An 18,570-nucleotide genomic window follows, 5' to 3' on the forward strand; every position below is an offset into this window, starting at 1 on the left:
CAAAGCAAGATTAGTGGCTAGGGGACTCATGCAGAAGGCTGGTATGGACTACTTTGAAGTGTATGCTCCAGTAGCAAGACTAGAGATTGTGAGATTGATAGTTGCTATAGCTTGTGGCAGGAACTGGCCAATGCATCATTTGGATGTAAAATCTGCTTTTCTAAATGGTCCCTTAGATGAAGAAGTGTATGTGACACAGCCACCAGGTTTCAAAATCAAAGGGAAGGAGAATATGGTGTATAGATTACACAAAGCTCTCTATGGATTGAAACAGGCACTGAAGATAATCAACTACTCATTTGTCTATATGTTGATGACTTGATAGTGACTGGTAGTGATGTGAATGAGATAGAAGCATTCAAAACTAAGATGATGAATGAGTTTGAAATGTCAGATTTAGGAAAATTGACATATTTTCTAGGCATGGAATTTACTGAAGTAACAGAGGGTCTGGGGATGCATCAAAGGAAATATGCATCTGATATATTGAAAAGGTTCAATATGATTGACTGCAATCCATCATCATCACCTGCTGAGACAAATGTAAAGCTGGTAATGAATGAAGATGAAGAACTGGTGGATCCTACTTTGTTCAAACAAATTGTAGGGTCATTGAGGTATCTATGCAATAGTAGGCCTGATATTGCATATGCAGTTGGTATAGTCAGTAGATTCATGAGTGAGCCAAGAGTATCTCATTTGCTAGCAGCCAAAAGGGTAATGAGATACATCAAAGGAACACTGCAGTATGGTATTCTATTTCCTAAGTGTTTGAATGAAAGTTCTATGGAACTGATAGCATATTCTGATGCTGACTGGTGTGGAGACAAGCAGGATAGGAAGAGCACTTCAGGGTACCTATTCAAGTTTTTAAATGCTCCAATTTCATGGTGTGCTAAGAAGAAACCAATTGTAGCATTGTCAACCTGCGAATCTGAGTACATTGCAGGGTGTATGGCAGCATGTCAGGCAGTCTGGCTTGAAAATGTACTCAAAGAGATGGAGATAGAGGTTAGCAGACCTGTAGTATTGTTCATAGACAACAAATCTGCTATAAGCTTGGCAAGAAACCCAGTTCTGCATGGGAGAAGCAAGCATATAGAGGCTAAGTTCCATTTTCTGAGGGAGCAAGTAAACAAAGGTGCTTTGAAGATTGTCCACTGCTCCACTGAGTTGCAGCTTGCAGACATATTCACAAAAGCTTTGAAGGTTGACAGATTCATCATGCTCAGAAGCTTGATTGGCATGAAGGAAGTGGAAACTTGAATTAAGGGAGGATGTTAGTTTTAGTATAATTCAAGTTTTAGTACTTACACTTTGTTTTACTTTGCTTTAGCAATTTACGGAAGCTATTAGGCCATTTATGGTTTGTTAGAGCTATTTCCGGTTTGGTTAATAGCAATTTACGGTTTGGCTTATTTTGTTACAGTTTGGAAAACAACTTGTTTTTCAAGTAACACTTTGTATATAAAAGCCTTTGTAGTGTGATTCTTTTACATTGATAATGAAATATTAATTTCACAAACTCTATTCTTTCTTTCTTCTCATTCTTTCTCAAAATCACTCAAAACCAAAAACCCTAACAAACTTCAAAACTGCTTCTATTTTGTGTTGCTTGGTGTTCAAGCTTCCATTGCTGCGCTAACATTCCAATTATGCAACACCATGCATGTGGTATTTTTATATTATTTTTTTTCTAAAATGAATTCGAATTTTAAATAAATTTTACCAACATAAAGGCTTTTGTTTATCCGACCAAACTATATGACAACACCTTGACTTTTGTTTACTTGTTTCTTTTTGTTTATCTCACTGGCTGTCATGCTGGCAGTAGAAATAAAGATGGGAAGATAGGAATGAAGGTGAGAAAAAACACAAGAAGGGGGTTGAATTGTGTTAGCTTTTTCTTTGTTTTCTCCTAAGCTGAAAACACTGATCAGAAGCAAAGTGAGAATTGCTTCTGAAGTGAAGTTCAGGACTAATATGCAACGGATAAAAACAGAGAGAGGGAAGGAAGAAAGACACAAAGCAATTATACAGGTTCCTTCCACAAAGAAAAATGTTTGAGGTTGAACACTTGATATACAATCAGAAGTACTCACAATACAAATCAGATACAGACTCTTAAGACTCTAGAATTTCTAAGATATGAACTTGAAAACAGAAATTCTAAGTGAACTTTGAATGCAGAACAATTTCAGCAGAGTTTTAGCACTTGTAAATTGTTGTTGAGTCTCTCTACCAATCTCTAAGTTTTCACTCCTTTATATAGAGGTTTGAAAGAGACGTTGTGAAATTGCCAGCGCATCAAAAAGAGTCGTTTGAAGCTTTGATCAATCACCAATGATCTTTTGCTTGATATGGTTGTTGTCCTATGAAGGATCAATTTGAAATCCATTCCTATTGTGAAGGAACATCGTTGCAGGCAGAGTTGTATTCCAGAGCTGTTTTCTTGTCTTGTAGCAGGGACATTGCAGAGTAGTGGAGGTAGTGGTTGTACACTTCGTACAATTGTACTTTGTCAACGCTTTTTGAAGATAAGCATCTAATGCCTTCAAATCTTCTCAAAATGACTATTGCTTTGTATTCCCAGTCTTCTGCAATGCTTTCGAATCCAAATCCATTGAACAACTTTTGAAAACTTTAAGTCTTGCATCTTCAGCTTCTGGTGATTTTCAGCTTCTGATGAGGTTGCTTCTGGTGAACTTGCTTCTGATGAACTTCTGCTTCTGATAACGTCATCACTTCAGGAGCACTTTGTCTTCAGGAGCACTTTTGACTTTAGGAGCACTTCTCTTCAGACGCTTTAAGCTTCCTTTTTGTTGATTTCTTAGCTCTCTTTTGTTCATCCAGAACCTATTTAAGATGTAAATTTTCGTATATGGTCCTGTACACTTGAACAAATATTAGCTAGTCCAATTGACACTTTTTAATACCTTGTTATCATCAAAACTCTCAAGGTTCATTGTTAAACACATTTTGTTCCAACAAGGAAGGGTTGGGGCCGGCCTAAGGGTCAAACCACCCAAGCAATGGTTTTAGGTCTCAAGATTTTGGGTTAAAAAAAGGCTTCAAAATAAGTCAATTTAAATATAAATGTATAATATCACATACTAATAATCAATTTTTATCTAGCTTAGTTGGTCAATTTTAAGGCCTCAAATTCTTTTAGTCCTAAGTTCAAATCTTGAATTCAACAAAACTTGATTTATTATGTTTTTAATAAGCATTGTGTTATTTTTTTAAATTCCAAAAGGTCTCATTATAAAATTTGTTTTAGGCCTCTTGACATGTTAGGCCGGCCCTGGGAAGAGATATGAATATTAGGGCTATGATGGTGCATTTGTATGCAGAGGAACAGTGATAGCATGTTCAAGTTGAGAAGGAAACAAGTAGAACACAAAATAAGAACTAATTTTAACTCAAAGTAGAAAGAGTTGTTATTTTGCATCTTTTGGTCTTTTATTTGTTTGTATTTGTTTCATGTAGAACTTGAGCTTTATTTTTTATCTTTTTGTTTGTATTTGTTTCATGTAGAACTTGAACTTTATTTTTCATCTTATTATTTTAGCAATATTAAGTGGTGTTATTCATAGCAAAGGAAAATGCTATTTGTCCGGAGAAAGTAGTCTAAGAGCATATCACCACAATGTTAAAGTAAGTGTAACATATATAAATCCACTTTGTATTCCATCCAACATGTATTGTAACAATTGTTAATCTAACGGTGATAGGTTAATCACGATAAATTTTTGACAAATTGCTTCGCTACAAATAGCACAACTCTTTCAAAATATTTAGCATTTTTCTATTATTAAAAGGCTTAAATGCACTTTTGGTCCCCTATGTTTGCCGTCGTAGCAATTTTAGCTCCCTAACAAAAAAAAATGCAATTTTGACCCCCTAATTTTCCCAACCATGCTGAGTAGCCGCCACGTGTCCCAAAAAGGGGCCCATAATCGCAACGTTTTTGTAAAGATAAGGGGCCAAAAGAGCATATTTCCCTAGACATAGCAAAATTAAGGGGTCAAAATTGCATTTTTTTTGTTAGGGGGCCAAAATTACTACAACGGCAAACATAGGGGGCCAAAAGTGCATTTAAGCCTTATTAAAACTAGACTAATGTGTTGTACCATAAAAAAGAAAACTGCACTAATGTGAGTTTTGGTCGTTGTAACCATAAAAAAGAAAAGGGTTAAATATGTTTTTGGTCCCTATAAATATGTCAACTTTTCGTTTTAGTCCCTCTAAAATTTTCCTTCAACTTTTAGTCCCTATAAAATTTTCAATCACTACTTTTGGTCCCTATTTTTAATTTAATTTTTGTATTTTTTAATGAAATTGTGCAGAAATGTATAAAATATTCTAAAAAAAAATTCTAAAAAAAATTAGAATTTTTTAACAAAACACAAATTAAATATGAATTTTTAACCTTAAAACACATAAAAATTCATATTAAATTCATGTTTTGTTAAAAAATTCTGAATTTTTTTTGGAGTGATTCTTATAATATTTTGAATTTTTCTGGAAAATTTTATTAAATAATATGAATTCTACATATGAGTTTACTTTAAAAGAGGGACCAAAAGTGAAGATTGAAAATTTTATAGGGACTAAAAGTTGAAGGAAAATTTTAGAGGGACTAAAACGAAAAGTTGACATATTTATAGGGACCAAAAACATATTTAATGTGAGTTTTGGTCGTTGTATATACAATTGGAAAGAATTATATGATGAAGACATTTTTGAAGGTGGTGGACCCTATTAAATACGTGTCTTCATTTTGGTTTATTGTAAGGAGGATAGAAATAAAAATTTAGTATTTTCAAATGGAAAAAGCGATTTATCTCGAAAAGCGGTGTCCCGATATAGCCCGACATGTATTGTGTGAAGGCAACTTTTTTTACTCACCTACCCCATGTATTGTGTGAAGGCAGCTTTTTTTAGAGTCCGGATCCTCTCCATTTCCTCTAAAAATGGGGATCGACATTTCCTTGCCTTGCGGAACGACACGTGGCATAAGTGGAAACCAACGGTTGAGATCTATTATTTCTTTAAAACCAATTAAAATTATTAAATAATTAAAGAATTCAATTTATATTAAACAAAATCAGTTACCAAATTTACGGGGACACTTGTTTCATGCCTTCAATGAATTAAACCTATTGTTTCTGGAAACATGGCTTTCATGAATTTCTTCATGTCAGATGAGGTCTGCGATGATTGTAGGACACTTGTTTTCAAAGCAAAACAACGCAGCACCATAATTAATTATATACTTAATCATGTCAGATGAGTTTGAGATGGTATCCAATTCGAACATCATAGACGTGGTGGATTGATAGAGAGGAACAGAGGTGAAGGAAATTGCTGGGTTTTGTCACCTGCGGTTTGCCAGCAAATTTGGAAACTGATTTAAATTGAATTCTTTAATTATTTAATAATTTTAATTGGTTTTAAAGAAAGAATAGATCTCAACCGTTGGTTTCCACTTATGCCACGTGTCGTTCCGCAAGGCAAGGAAATGTCGATCCCCATTTTCAGAGGAAATGGAGAGGATCCGGACTCCTTTTTTTACATCCAACGGTGCTAGTGTTTCGGGACAAATTCGGGAAGGTTTGTTTCGGGACATATAGCGAGCCTGTTTTCAAATTGATGGAGTAAGCCTCTTTTATGTCTTTAAAGTGTTTGCAACGGATTTAGAGTTTATTCATTGCACCCTCGTTAATAAATTTTGCTTGCACTTCAAGAAAACATGAAATTACCGGCAACTGAAAATCCAAGGAAGACTTCGACAGTTTTTATGTCATTTGCGGCCAAAACAGCCAAAAATGGGTCTGCAAAAACTCAGTTTTTTATTTATTTTTTTTAAAAATAAATTCAAAACACTAGGCTGCCGGAACGTGTTGGTTGTCATCTTATAAATACTCCCTCTCATTTCTCATCATTCATGCTCATTTCTCACAATTTTCTTCTCTCTACATCATAGTCTCTCAACAATCTCTTACAAACTATTTTTTTTTTTTTCATTTTTGAATCTCCTTCCACTCTTTTTATGAATTTTTTTTTTGTGAAATATAAAAGTTTAGAGAAACTTTTCAGTCCACCATGTTGCCTGCATGTCATGTGAAGAAATTAAGTGTCCCTTTAGCACTACAATAGAACACATGAGAGGAGGGTGAAACCTAAAATGAATATGAAGTGTAAAGGGAAACACACATTCAATGTGCGAACGACTCATCCCTGCATTCGATCGAGTGAAGAGGATAGGGAAAGTTTATATCATAAGATGGAGATTTAGGGTTGTTCGCTGTGTTTTATTGATTTGGGCAAAAACGAGAGTAAAAAATGGAAGAGGAAGAACGAAAAAAATTATTGACGGGTAGTTGTTTTCTTTAGAAATATGCAGATAATGGGTAAGTAAAAAACAAAAATAAACATGTTACCTTTGTAATTTACATACAACACATAACAATCAGATAGAGAGACTGAAATTTTTTCAGAATATTCTTGGGATTAAAATGTGTTTTGTTGTGATTGAAAACATTTTGTTTTAAACATCAACAACCAAACCTTAATCCTTAAGTGAGATCAACTACATGGATCAAATTTCGCCATAATCTTTTGTCACAAACTATATTTTAGTCCAATTCATCAATCTCCAAGTTCTTCCTAATAGTTTCTCTTGTTAGAGACTAAATTGATCCTTCAATCGATCACATGGCATGTAGACAACATGGTAAATGACATGGTGGATGAAAAAGTCCCACATAAACAAAACAAAAAAACACAGATTATTTCAATGACTTAAATGTCCCCATTTATTTTTGTAAGCTAAGGAACTAACTTGAGTAATGAGTTTTTTGTGAGGGACTATGTTAGGTCTTCCCTCTTTTTTAATCAAAAGGGTGGTTATCAAATTTTATGATGAAAATAGTATGCAGGGTTATTATTGTGAAATCAGAAAATATATGTAACCAGATTCTAGTGTTAGTATCTGCTGTAAGATACTATATACCTATCTCAGTTGAGCATAACAAGTGGTGAGGGAAGGGAAGTAGGAAAAATATCATATTGGATGGTCTACCTTCAAATCTACTGTACTACTCAATTCCATCGCTATTAACAGGGCCGTCCATGAGAATTCGGAGGCTCGGCTCTGGGAATGAAAAGAGGCCAGTGATAAAATCAAAACATATTTTTTTTAAAAGAGCAATGCTCTATTTATATTTTTTAAAAGATAAATACAACGTGCCGTATATATGCGGTACACCCATAGGTGAAAATAACTACCGTATACACGAGGAATCCCCACCTAACACCAAAAGCAAGAGGAAAATTAAACCTGCACAAAACAATCAAAAGTCATGCGCTGTTTGCACCCCCTTTATTGCAGGATAGTGTACTACTGGATAGTATACTACTGGGTATAATTTTTTTTTTTTGAGGCCCATCCTTGGGGGAGGCCCAGCTCGGTTGAGCTGTTTGCACCCCCTCAAGGCCGGCCCTGGCTATTAACAACTTGTACACTATATACAATTTACTGTTAAATTCGGTAAAAAATAGTTTATAGTCAACTATAAACTAGTTGATAACGGACAAACTTCTATAGTTGATACCGAATAAACTAATTAATACCGGATAAACTTTTATAGCTGATACCGAATAAACTAATTGATAACAGAAAAACTTCTATAACTGATATCGGATAAACTTATTTGGCCGATAGTAAATAAATTAATTGATAATAGATAAGTTGATAACTAATTAAATTCGCATTGTTTGATAAATTTGGCGATTTAACTAAGAAGAAATATAAGTTATAAATGCAAACACAACTTGAAGTAGCTTATAAAAAACAGAATAAACTAGTACAAGGAATCCTATAATCTCTTAGCAAAAGAATTGTTGCAAAAATTTTGATCATATTAACTTTAGGTCTATTTCAATAAACAAGTTATAATAACACAACACTTATCATAATAAGCGCTTATGTATAAGTTTGTTTAAGCTATTTTTATAACAAAAGAAAAAATAACGTTAAATTGCTTTTATATATGCTATAATTTTTTTTATAAGCTATATGGAAAATCTTATGAATTTCACGGTACAATTTGTTTACTGTGAAAGTCAATTGGTATCACGAGAACCAAACATACATCAAATTACTCAAAACATAAACAATTTAATCAACCTGCTGTAATAATCATGATTAAAGAAAGAAAAACGTGAAGAACAAAAGTTTCATTCCAATTACAAATTTGATAATATACGAAATTTCTATTTTCGTCTTCGATTTAGATCTAAGTCTAAAGATTCAGTGGAGCAATTCGCTCATTATTTATCTATATTTATTCATTTATGTTAAAAGCAAAGCGAAAACGTCTCTTACCGGAGATTCACCGGAACTTCAACCGGCGGCGATGAAGACCGAGAAAATCTCTACCGTCTAATTAACAGATTCGTTAACGGTGTGAGTCTTGACTTTCGCTGTCATCATCTTCTTGAATTCTTCAAAGTTAACACTACCGTCACCGTCAGAATCAACAGATTTAATCATCTCATGACATTCCTCAACGGAACACTTCATTCCAAGACGATCCAGTGCAAGATGAAGCTCTTCAGTTGAAATGAGTCCGTTTTTGTCTTTATCGTACAGATCGAACGCATCACGAAGAGCTGAATCGCCGCCGTCGGTAGTGTCGGTGCGGCAGAACGCGGCGAATTCGGGTAAGTTGATGAAACCGTCGTGGTCGGGGCTGAGTTCTTGCATGACGCGTCGGAGTTCTTCGTGTTGTGGTACGTCGGATCTGAGTGTTCGGAGAACGGTTTCGAGTTCGTTGACGGAGATCTTGCCGTCGCCGTTTGCGTCGAAGTTGTTGAAGACTTTTTTGAGTTCGTCCATGTCGCCGAGGAGTGGTGAAGGTGTTGGAGTCGGGTCGGATTCTACTGGAATGGATTCGTTTGTTGCCATTGGGTTTTGAAGTTTTGAAGATTACTCGGTTTGGGATTGGTAGCGTTTGGAGAGAAGATGATAATAATTGACTGAAGGTGGTACTTGAGTTGGTTTTGTTGTTACTATAGTACAAGAAGACTATGGTCAATGAATTTTTAAACAAATAAAATAAAAATAAATATGGAAATCCCAACTAATTTTGTTTTGGGTTAAATATGTTTTTGGTCCCTATAAATATACTAACTTTTCGTTTTAGTCCCTCTAAAATTTTCCTTCAACTTTTAATCCCTATAAAATTTTCAATCACTACTTTTGGTCCCTATTTTTAAGTTAATTTTAGTATTTTTTAATGAAATTGTGTAGAAATGTGTAGAATATTGTAAAAATATTTTCCAAAAAAAATTAGAATTTTTTAACAAAACATAAATTTAATATGAATTTTTAACCATAAATTATATAAAAATTCATATTAAATTCATGTTTTGTTAAAAAATTCTAAATTTTTTTGGGAGATATTCTTATAATATTATTAATTTTTCTGCAAAATTTTATTTAAAAATATAAATTCTACATATGAGTTTACTTTAAAAGAGGGTCCAAAAGTGAAGATGGAAAATTTTTGGAGGACTAAAAGTTGAAGGAAAATTTTAGAGGGACTAAAACGAAAAGTTGGTATATTTATAGGGACCAAAAACATATTTAACCCTTTTGTTTTTTTTGGTTAATCTTTCAACTACATTTTTGTGTTAATTTTTCGATTCCTAGATGAAGAGTTGTGTTAATTTAGAGTTCAGTTGCTATAGTATGAGAAAAAGTTATTTTATAAAAATCTAACTCGTGTTCTTTAGAACGATTTGTTATTTGGTAAAGTTCATCAATCACTTGGTTATTAATACCTCATCTTAAGAGAAAAGCTAGCAACACTCTCTTTTGAACATTCTCTCTAACACCCACTCTTTTATTGGATGAAATCAATATAAGATCTACACTTTGAAAATGGAACCCACATAAAGTGGTGGGACAAACATTGATTTTATCCAATAAAAAAATAAGTTTTTTTTTTAAATGGCAAAATATATTATATATATAAGGGGATTAAATCCCAAGTATTACACCAAGAAAAAACCCCAAAGAAAAACCACTAGCACCCTCAAACAGCCGAAGCCCAAAAAAAAAAAGTGCTAGAGAGAATGTTCAATAGAGATATTGCTAGCATTTCTCCTCATCTTAATCTCTAAAAAAAAAACATTGAATACAATTACAAGTCTTAATTCAACTAATAAATATGTTGAAATTACTAGTTTGATCGGTGTTTTTTTTTTAAAGATAGATTGATCGGTGTTAAAACTTGACTTCTTCGTTTACGTGTGAATTTTCATATGGTTATTTCATTTTTTCTATATATAACTAAAAAAACAACACAAAGTTATTAATTTATTTTTTTGGTTACAACAAAGTTATTAATTTATAAGAAAGAGACTTTTGCAAAATAAAGCCAAACAAATTTGTCTTTTATCCAAAATACATAATTGAATCACCTCTTAAATAATTATTATGTCGATGGTTTTCAATCATCTTTTAAAAAATTATTATGTTGATGGTTATGCTAATGATTTGACATTGAGTAATGCTAAGCACAACCGCTTAGACACTTGCTATTGGATACTTGCTTTATTATTGGTCCAAGTCACTATTATTAAAATGGTCTGCAACAGGCAACCGGCTAAGTTGGTAAAGAGAAAACACCAATAATAAATTAAGTGGTCCAAGTCACTATTTTATTAATTAAATTAATAAAATAATAAATTAGCTTTACGTTTCTAGACCTGGTGTTTTCTCAAAGTGTCTTCATCAAGCTCGTTAGTCAAAAACACATGGCAAGAAAAGAATTGGGTCTTTTGCACCACATCGTCAATCTTTTGAAATGCTGACGAAAAGAAAGCACTTGAATCATTGAAAAATTGTTACGGTGTCGATGTTGAGTAAAACGTAATTTGAGATGAAGATGGCAGATTCAAACAAATTTCATCTGGTTCACTGTGAGGTTATTGTGCATATAAGATAAAGATGAAGAAATAGAGATAGACGCATAATCATTTTCCATAAAATCAAAGAACCCATTTGTAAGAGAGTGGTATGTGTTCGATTGTTAAGATGTCGTAATTGATTTTTAGGATATAATCTTGTTTTAGCAACTCTTAAAGGTCAGATTTGGGCGCAAAGAAGGACATGGATGCTGTTTTTTTTTAAGTTTGAATAGAAGAAAGATAGTGAGCGTTTGTAAACCAGAAGTCCAGGTTAAGAGGTGATTGGTTTAAAAATTTTGATGACATGGACCAATGGATGAGGGAGTGTCTGAGAGAGAGTGTAAGAGAGATTGCACATAGCATTCCTCTTTGACATTAACAAGACGTTAGTTATGTGGAGTTGTTATAAAAATTAAGAGCAACTTAACCCCTAATTAAAAAGAAAATAAATAAAATTTTTTAAGTCTAATTCAACTAATAATATAAATATTTTTAGATGAACACTTTTATCTAAGTTTGAACCCAGAACATTGTAATCATGTGTGTGAATTTTAGATAAATTTTAGATAATGTTTGTGACTTTGTTTAGACTAAATAGACTATTAAAAGGAAAAGTGAGGACGTTTACACCAATGGATGAATGTTGCCTATGTAAAACCCGAAGACTTAAGAGAGGAAAATACTTGAATGGTCAGAACGATTTGAACACACAATCAAATGTATATAATATAGTTATTTTAAAATACATGTTATCTAATTCTTTTATCTTACTACTTTTTTAAATATGTGAGTGTACCCAAATAATTGTGACCATCAACTTCTTCTTTAAGAAAACATGGTGCTTGTTCTTTGTGTGGTGGTCTACTTTGTTTATGTTTTGCTACTTCGAAATGTATTGTGTTTTGGATTTATAACTAGTTACAAACCCGTGCTTCGCACGGGTTGAATAACGTATCTTGTAAAAAAAATGTTCCAAATGAAAAATGAGCAAATTAATGAATATTGCACAAACTCGGATATTCTAAATAAATCACTTTTACTGTATTTTTAAAAAACTTTGTTATAAAGGATAAATGGGCAAATTAAGATAAATAGCTGCATTTTTCTAAGAAATTGATGTCGTTCATAAATGTGAAAATCAAACAAGCATATTGCACAAATCTCAGCTATATGTACATTTCTAAAACATATACCAAAACATAATAAAGATTTGCTGTAGGAAAAGAGCATGTTCTATTTTGTTCAAGAGATTAGGAAAACAACATTATAATTAACATGATACTAATTGGAACCAATGAAGGAACCAACAATGTGCAGATTAACGTTACATAATAGTTAGGTTTATAAAAGAAACTGCAAGTGTCATAGACTAACCAAAAAGGGATTTTTGCCAATATTTACATCAAACAAAATGAAAAGAACAAATGACATCCCAAAGTCAAGATAGTTTACGATTACAGTCCAAAGCGATACGCCAAAATAGTAGAAGTTCAAATAGTTCAACGACAAAGATCTACTTTGGAATAACTCAAACGTGCAAGTTCTTCAGTGACTTTTCGAGATCAAAGATGAGCTTACCACTTTCTTCCATCACATGTTCTCTACAGAAATTGAACCACTGTCCACCCAAGTATTTTTCATAGCTTGCTCTTTCGGCGGTAATGAGACGACACTTATACTTTCTCTGCGTCTGGTCATCAATGAGAGTGATTGTTTTGGGCTTTTCTTTCAAAATTGTTCTTGACACCTCGTTTGAGAAATGCTAAACAGAAAAATAACTGCAATATTAGTCTAATGCATATTAACATGGATAAGATGTATGCGAATATAGTTACATATAATTTATAAAATGAAGGTAGAATAACTGATTTTAAGCTAAAGAAAATGTACCATGACTTCTAATTTATATTCCTATAAGTCTAGATAAATGCATGCACGTGGATTATATGTACCCCGTTGGCGAATTAACATTGTTGAAACAAATGAAAATTTAGCATCACTCCCGCATGTACATTTATAGCTAGCACCATTTGACATTGATGTCTTCGAATATTTGGTGCAACTCTCATAATACCATCCAAGCTGGTTAGGATTGAATTTAGTTTTTTCCAAATAGTGATGTAGTATGTATCCTAACACAAATTATGCACATGAAATAAAGAATAATGCAATATGTATTTTTAATTTGTGCGTAAAAAAACTCAAAGCATGTTTGTGCATAAAAAAACAGACCTTGACTAAGTTTATAAATTCAACAATTGGCCTAACTTGAGACAGATTGAAAAAATCGTCGTACGAAGTACGTTGAGAAGAAGTCGAACTCTGACTTAAGTTCTGACTGAAGCTTTGACTCTGAGCTTGAGAAGTGTTAAGGTCACGACAACAATTCAAGAAACATGGTCAAAAAATAATCAAATCAGATTGTGAAATAATAAGTTACTCTAACATTGTATTGTGAAATCATAATGCAAACTTACTAAATCTTAAACTACTCAACAACCGGATGATGTAGGTTGATGAGCAACCTCGAACCTGACCAATTGTTACATATATTTGGGTTGCCATTGGCTACAAAATGGAAGCAAAGAACTCAAAGTAAATAGATGGTAAATGATAAAGCTACGAAGTATTTTTCCAATAGTGTTACATCAACCATATTCCCGCTGGATAAGGAAATACATCTTTCAGGTCATTATCAAACTTTAAAAAAATAATGTCATCTGATGCTGACAAATTAGAAGATAATACATTTTATCTTTCAACATAATGTTCGTACATGGTTTCTTTCCAGTCCCAATTGGTTGTCTTGACAATCTCATGAAGAAGCCCGATGATTTCTTAAAAAAAACATCTATAAGAACATTATAATCGGAGAAATCACAGAAATAAAATAAAGCACATAATTATATCATATAAAACGTCATTTTTGAATTTTCCATCTTGAATTTCCTTAAATGACTTAAAGCGAAATTCATGAGTAAGAACGTTAGTTAACTTGTCATATTTCTGCACCTTTTTACCAGAACCAAAAACAACCTTAAAAGGATTAAATGCAATGTCATTATCAAACTCATGACAATTATACAAAGTATAAGTCTTGTTTTCCTTGATCAAAGTCTTCCAATGCTCCAATTCTCTATATCGAGTTATTACATGAACTCGATCACCCTAAATCCAAGAAAGAAACCAAAAAATATAAATAAATCAAAATGTACACTAATAAGTAACATTGATAAATCATAAAGGAAATTACAACAAATCTTAACTAACTCATCTAACCTTTGCATCACAAATAATGAGCTTCATATGTTGATTCTCATTACTACCAGTCACAATCCAAGAATCTAGCACTCCAAATCCTATTTTCCAAATGTCCAAATCATTTTTGAGATCCTTAATGTAGTCATAATCCATTGACATTGAAAGTCTTATACGGAAATACAATAATACATCATTTAATTTTATTCCCTTTGTTCATTCTGATATCGAAAGAAGCTAACATATTTCTATGTGATCAATTTTTGTATCATCAAATCAAACTGATCTTAAATGGACAAATTTTTGTATCATCAATTTTCTAGACCTCAATGATATGACCAAAACAAATTTACACCAATCAACTTTCGTACGGCTCAATGATATAGGAAAGAATAAACCAAATATGAAAATTGTTACAGCTTTAGGATTACTCACAAAAACAAAAATAACCCACATGCATCAATTTTTTTCAACTACAGTACCAGAAGCTAAAATAACAATTGTGTCAAAACCTTACCATGGCTAAAATTCAATCATCATGACACTATACTCCACATAACAAAGGACTATTTTTCTACCGCCATGCAACATAACAATTTATGGTACATAATCCACTAACAATTGAAAAAAAAAACAAAAAACTAAAACCATTAAAATGCAGAATCGTGAAAAAAAGGAAGAAAACTACCTATGATGAAGAAAAAAACTAAAACAGTGTCGAAAAATGAACCCCTCAAGCCATAAAAATCAGTCAACTCAAGTCATGCATGGTCTCAGAACCATGAAAAAAAGGAAGAAAATGACCTCTTATGAAGAAGAAAGTGAAACAGTGTTCCAAGTTGAACTTAGATACCGTTTGGCCAAGATTTTTTACGGCCTAAAAGTTACTTCAAAACAAAGTTAAAATAAAGGTCTTTAAGAAAGAAGCTAAAGTTGTTTGGTTTCTTTGTTTTTTTAGTTTTAAACCTATTTTAAAGTTAAATGTTGTTTGTCAAAATATTGTACAAACTTTGATTTATTTTTTTTTATGGTGTCCAGGGTTCGAACGCCGGACTTGTCATATATTTATGCATTGTTTCTATCAACTGAGCTAAGCTCACGAGAAAAAAAACTTTGAATTTATTATGAATTAACAAAATAAATAAACAAATGTATAAAATATTTTCTGAAGGCTAAAAATATTAAAAAATAAAAGATATTGTTTTTTACAAATACTATATTTACTCAATAACGTTTATTTTGTGTAACATGAATACAAATTTGTATGATCATATAAATGACTTGTTAAATATTTGAATAGGAGAAACAATTTAAGGAGCTTGAAATAATAACATAAATAATATTAAAATAGTTGGTTTTTTCTATTTCAATTATACTCTATAACAAATTTCGTTATAAGAATACCATATTTTTGGTGTCTTTCAAAAATATAAGAATTTATATTATATGATATTATATTTGTTACATTGTTGGTGTCATGAAAACATATATGTTAAGTTTTTTTAATAAGAAAAAGATATGCATAGTTTGTTACACTATAAAAGTGCAATATATATATATATATATATATATATATATAAGTATAATTTTTTTAGGCATCTATACCCTTTTTGAAGAAAAGACATCTATAATTTTACTTTTAATTAAAATCAAAATTTTATAAAAATAATCATATGCATTATGCAACGGCAAAAAAAATTATACGCATTAGCGTAACAAAAAATAGACACACATAAAGTATTACTCTAAACGCTAATGTATGTGTATATATTAGCGAGGTTGAAGAAAGAAAATAAAAATATTTGGTATCATTAAATGACAGCGTGAATAAAAATATTTGTGAGGTTGTGATGATTAAACGATATTGAAATTAAATATATAAGTGATAAAAAGATAATAAAACTCCTTTGAAAAAAAGGTAATAAAATTAAATGAAACCTGCTTAAAAAAAATTAAATAGAACGGTTAAAAAAATTAAATGGAAGAAAAAACATATTTGAAATATAATAACAAAAAATAAAAGAAAAGGTTCCCAACGTGAATTGAAGAGAGATGTTTGTGAAATAAATTGTCGAGAAGTAGTTTTTTGAAGTAGAATTCAACAACTTTTGGCCAAAGCTCATTCCACTCAATTTTATACATTAAAAAAAGTACATTTTTTAGTAAGTACTTAATTGATATTGTATTTGGCCAAACTTCTCCTTAAAAATGTAGAGAAGCTGGAAAAAAGTCTGGTCAAACGATACCTTAATCTCACACAACGACAATGTAGAAGCAACTGAATTTAAGATTATTTTTATTCTTATAAAATAAATATAAAATAAAAAAGAAAATAATATAAAATAAATATAGAATTATGAGGTGGCACTCTCCAAGGTTAATGAATTATGAAATTACCAAATTGCCCCTCATAGGGGTAAAATTGGAAATTCACATGGCATCAATTTTAATAAATAGTTATAATAGATTTGTTTTTGTTGGTTGCATTCTCATTTTGATTCCTTACTTGTTGGTTCTATTCTGATGGTACCATGGTATTTTAGATTTTTAAGTTGTATTTGTTGTTATACAGTCTTTTGAATTTGTTGGTATAATTCCTTGCTTGTTTGCTAGGGATAGTGCTGTTTTTTTGGATCTGCTGAAAGCAAAAGCTATTATTGTTGTGTATATATTATGAAAATTCATAATTAGTCCTCACATAATACAAAAAATACAAATTTAGTCCCTTAAAAGTTAAAAAGCCATGTGATCTTGATTTAAGAGAGGAAGAAATAATGGAAAATGAAGAAGGAGGAAGGTGATTATTTTTTTTTTTTTTTTATTTTAACTAATTAAGAACGAGAAGAGGATGTACTTCTGATTTAAGGCTTTTAAAAAATTAGAGATTTAAATTGTCCCCAAACACCTAAATGTCCCAAATTTTGGTATTAAATACATTTGGTCTGTGACATAACACCTCGAACGTCCTAAAACATCTGTTGGGTCAAAAATTCGATTGAATATCTAAATTGTCATTTTCTTCGACAAAAATAGCAGATAACTTATAACTTATGATCATTTTATAATTGATGATTGATAGCTGATAATTGATAGCTAATAAATTAATTTTTTTTAGGAAGCTAATAAAATAGCTGTTTTGTATAAATAAGCTGTTTTGAATAAACTGTTTTGCACAAATAAGCTGTTTTGTATAAATTGTTGGAACAAAATGTGTTTGACAATGAACCTTAAAGAGTTTTGATGATAACAAGGTATTAAAAATTGTAAATTGGACTAGCTAATATTTGTTCAAGTGTACAGGACCATAATTATAAAGTTACATCATCATTGGTTCTGAATGAGCAAATAAAGGGCTATGGAAACTACAAAAATTTGAAGCTTGGACGCTCCTGAAGGCAACTTGCTCCTGAAGAAATAGCGCTCCTGAAGTAAGCTGCTCCTGAAGAATAGTGCTCCTGAAGACAAGAGGTCCAGAAGCCACATCATCAGAAGCTGCATCATCAGAAGCTGCAGAAGTCATCTCATCAGAAGCTGCATCATCAGAAGCTGCATCATCAGAAGCTGCATCATCAGAAGCTGCCTCATCAGAAGCCATTTCACCAGAAGCTGAATATCAACTGGATTTGCAAAGAATCAAGATTTGAAGAATTATCAACGCAAAAGCTGTCAATTGGATTCGAAAACACAAACAAAGGATTAGTGGAGTTTGCAACGGTCATTTCAAAGGTGTTTGAAGGCGTGTGCTTGCATTTTGGACGAAAGCGTTGACATTGTACTTTGTACGAATTGTACAACCACGTTCTCCACCACTCTGTTTTGTGTCTGCGCTTCAAGACAAGAAAACAGCTCCAGAATACGGTCTCGCCTGCATATATGTTCCTTTGGATAAGGAATGGTTTTCAAATTTGTTCTTCATAGGACAACAACCAAATCAGGCAAAAGATCATTGGTGAAAGATCAAGCTTCAACAACGACTCTTTGGTGTGCTGGCAATTTCACAACGTCTCTTTCACACCTCTATATAAAGGAGTGAAGACCTAGAGAATTGGTAATGCAAGAACGCTGAACGAAAGACTCACAAGATTTTCACAAGTACCAAACCTCTGCTGAAATTGTTCTGCATTCACTTAGAATTTCTGTGTCTCAAAGTCATATCTTAGAAATTCTTAAGTCCATTGAGTCTGTATCTGATTTGTATTGTGAGCACCTCTGATTGTATATCAAGTGTTCAACCTTAAACAATTTTCTGTGTAATTTTGTTTAGTTAGGAAGTCTCTTGCAGTTGTGCTTGAGCAGGAAGTCTCTTGATTGTGTTCTTGAGCAAAGGAA

At 32.1% G+C, this 18,570-nt stretch overlaps 1 pseudogene across 1 annotated transcript; it reads right to left on the reverse strand.

Annotated features, from left to right (window-relative positions):
- Nucleotides 1–8,229: 8,229 nt before the first annotated feature.
- LOC146917897 (putative calcium-binding protein CML27 pseudogene) lies at nucleotides 8,230–9,100 on the reverse strand (annotated as a pseudogene). Its single transcript, XR_015013543.1, has one exon. The product of XR_015013543.1 is annotated as a putative calcium-binding protein CML27 pseudogene (transcript).
- Nucleotides 9,101–18,570: the final 9,470 nt, after the last annotated feature.

The sequence above is a fragment of the Medicago sativa genome, chromosome 6 (genome assembly GCF_051527215.1).
Source record: "Medicago sativa cultivar Bolivia chromosome 6, Bolivia_mono, whole genome shotgun sequence".
In the NCBI taxonomy this organism is placed as follows: domain Eukaryota; kingdom Viridiplantae; phylum Streptophyta; class Magnoliopsida; order Fabales; family Fabaceae; genus Medicago; species Medicago sativa.